The sequence below is a fragment of the Cricetulus griseus genome (assembly GCF_003668045.3).
Source record: "Cricetulus griseus strain 17A/GY chromosome 1 unlocalized genomic scaffold, alternate assembly CriGri-PICRH-1.0 chr1_0, whole genome shotgun sequence".
Classification (NCBI taxonomy): domain Eukaryota; kingdom Metazoa; phylum Chordata; class Mammalia; order Rodentia; family Cricetidae; genus Cricetulus; species Cricetulus griseus.
The window spans coordinates 94,825,650-94,828,505 of NW_023276806.1; the positions used below are offsets into that span (position 1 = coordinate 94,825,650).

Genomic DNA, 2,856 nt, shown 5'->3' on the forward strand with positions numbered 1-2,856 from the left:
GAATGAGGATGGGAACTGTTACCTTACTCTCCTCAAGAGATGTGGAAGAAACATCTATTCACCTTCCAAAAGACAAGGAGCCTACAAACATATATATGCCTATGAATATATATATATATATATATATATATATATATCTATATAAGTATAGACCTCAAGAGACAGATTGTAAGGACTTTATTTTCCTTCCACCTTTTCCCCTTTGTTTGGTGCCTACAGAGGAGCTCACGAGCACTCAGTGCTGGCTCCAACCCACTTGATGCTCTGAGCTATGGGAGATGCTGACCAGTCCTCAGTGGCTGGCTGGGCACTCAAGTCTTCAGTGGGAAACTGCTGGATGGCAACAGAGGGTGCTGGCATACCCTTAAATCAGTATACCCTCTCTGGCTGAGCAGCAGTAAACTCAGGAGCTGGCATCAACCATTCACCCTGAATTTCCTCCTTGGCCCCAGCCTTCTCAGCAGCAGCCTGCTCCACCTTCTCAGTCTCCTCTGGGTCTCTGTAGAAGTCAAGATCATGTATAACTTCCCCTGGGTCTTATGGGAGATAGTACCATGAATGAGTACTTCCCAGGTCAGTATTCACCACATCAATAAGTCCCCTCATTGTTCCATGGATGGCAATGTCCATGTAGCTGCAGGGGAGAGTCTTTGTTACACAGAGCAATGGTGGGCAGGTTGGCATAAGATGGTTCTGTGAGGGGCTGGTGATCAGCTCTGGGATCAGTCACCATTAGAAGCCGTGGCTTCCTGACAGCTGCTTGGATCTGGTTAGTGAAGATCCCAGGTATGAAGCAACCAGCAATTAGAATGACTCCAGTAGCTGGAGCAAACTTTCAGCACAACTTGCTAGCCAGTGTTCCTGGAGGAGATGGCATCAGCAGGATTCTCATTGCCAACAATAGACCGAGCTGCAAACAACAATTTCTCCCAGGTCCTCTTCAGATTATGATGTAGATACCATCACTTTTCCTTTTGTAGGTGTCCTGCTCTATCTGAAAGTCAAGGTTGGTGCCACCTAAATGCGTTTCTGTTGCAAGGAATTTGAGGGAATCCTCCTCCTTCATCTGCAGGACATAAAGGGCTCCAGATATTAAGTTTCTCTTTAAGTTATGATGGAATCAAGAACACTGTATGGACCCATTCCAGGGTATCATGGAAAGGTGGCTCAAATATTTGAATGCTCGGTCGTCAAAGAGTAGTGACAGTTGACAGGAATTAGGAGGTATGGCCTTGTTGGAATAGGTGTGACCTTGGAGGAGGTGTGTCACTGGGAGTGGGCTTTGGGCTTTCAAACACTCAAGCAAGGCCTACCCAGTCTCTCTCTCTCTCTCTCTCTCTCTCTCTCTCTCTCCTCTCTCTCTCTCTCTCTCTCCTCTGTGTGTGTGTGTGTGTGTGTGTGTGTGTGTGTGTGTGTGTGTGTGTGTCTGCTGCCTGTGAATCAGGGTATAGAACTCTCAACTACTCTCCAGCACCATGTCTGTCTGCCTGCAGGTCACTATGCTCCCTGCCATGATGACAATGGTCTAGACCTCTGGCTGTAAGCCAGACACAATTAAATGCTTTCCTTTATAAGAGTTGCCATGGTCATGGTGTCTCTTCACAGCAATAGAACACTGACTAATATGGGAAGATTCTATTGAATCTAGCTTAGTAAAATGAGTAAATTCATTAGGTTATAGGAGGATAGGTTACACATAAGCAGTGGCATGACCAAAAAGTTGCATTTCTAGTCCTAGGCAGACCATGAATGAAAGAAATGCCTTAACCAATCCATTCCATTTATGTTTTTATTTCATTTCATCCATATGGGTGTTTTGCCTACACAGAGGCCAGAGGAAGGCACATCAGCGCTCCTGGAACTGCAGTTACAGATCTACGTGATAGGAATCAAACCTGAGTTCTCTGCAAGATCAGCCAGTACTCATAACTGCAGAGCCATCTCCCCCGTCCCTTGATATTTTTCTTATATTCAGCAGATATTTTGGAGTACAGACTTACGTTCTAATACAACTATAGGTAGATCTCTTCAGGAAACTTACTTTTGATGGGACTACTGTTTTTGTCCCTAATTGAGGATTAGTCAAAACATTAAACCTAAAGATATTTAATTAGAGAGTCACAACTTTCTAGTCCTATGGTCCATGTAAGAAGCATGGTCCAGTGAAGACGTGACAAAATGCAGCCCCTCTCACAATGAATGTCATGGTTCTCACACAGAAAGCAAGCTGACAAGTGTGATCAGCTGTTTTTAGCACAACACCTTTTTAGAACATTTGTGGTAGTTAATTATGACCATTTCTAGCTCGCAGATGGTATGTGAAATTGAAGTGCTATGTTTTAGGTAACAAGGGGGGGTGGTATAATAAATAAATCATTGTGAAATCAAAGGGCACAGTTGGTGAGGAGCGTGATGGATGGCTGTTTACACCGCCCAGCACCTTGGCTGTTAAGTGTGCTTTCTACTTGGTTTCTCAGCACTATTCCATCTGCCACTCCATCTTTTGCATTGTCTCCAACACAATTCTCTTCAGTGTTTCCTTTTCTACTTATCCTATCAAACCTGGGTCCTTCCACCTGGGGTCAAGCCTCCATGGTCAGACACAAACTCATCACTTGAAATCATTTCCCTCTGTGCTCAACAAGCAATGAATCTTCAGCTATTTCACTCCTCTGCCTGGTTCCCATGTCCTCTGCTCATTGCCAGGCTGGATCCTGTGAGGAACTCACCAAATGCATATATAGTCTCTTCTCCTTTCTTCTACCAAAATACAGCTTATATACCAGAATCTCCAAGAAGTAGTGCCAATTTACCAATTACCACATTTTCCTGAGTTCCAAGCGTATACACAGAATG

The 2,856-nt window shown here is 44.3% G+C and overlaps 1 pseudogene; it reads right to left on the minus strand.

The window, feature by feature from the left end:
* Positions 1 to 225: 225 nt before the first annotated feature.
* Positions 226 to 2,625, minus strand: LOC103160730 (annotated as a pseudogene).
* Between the last annotated feature and the right edge of the window lie 231 nt (positions 2,626 to 2,856).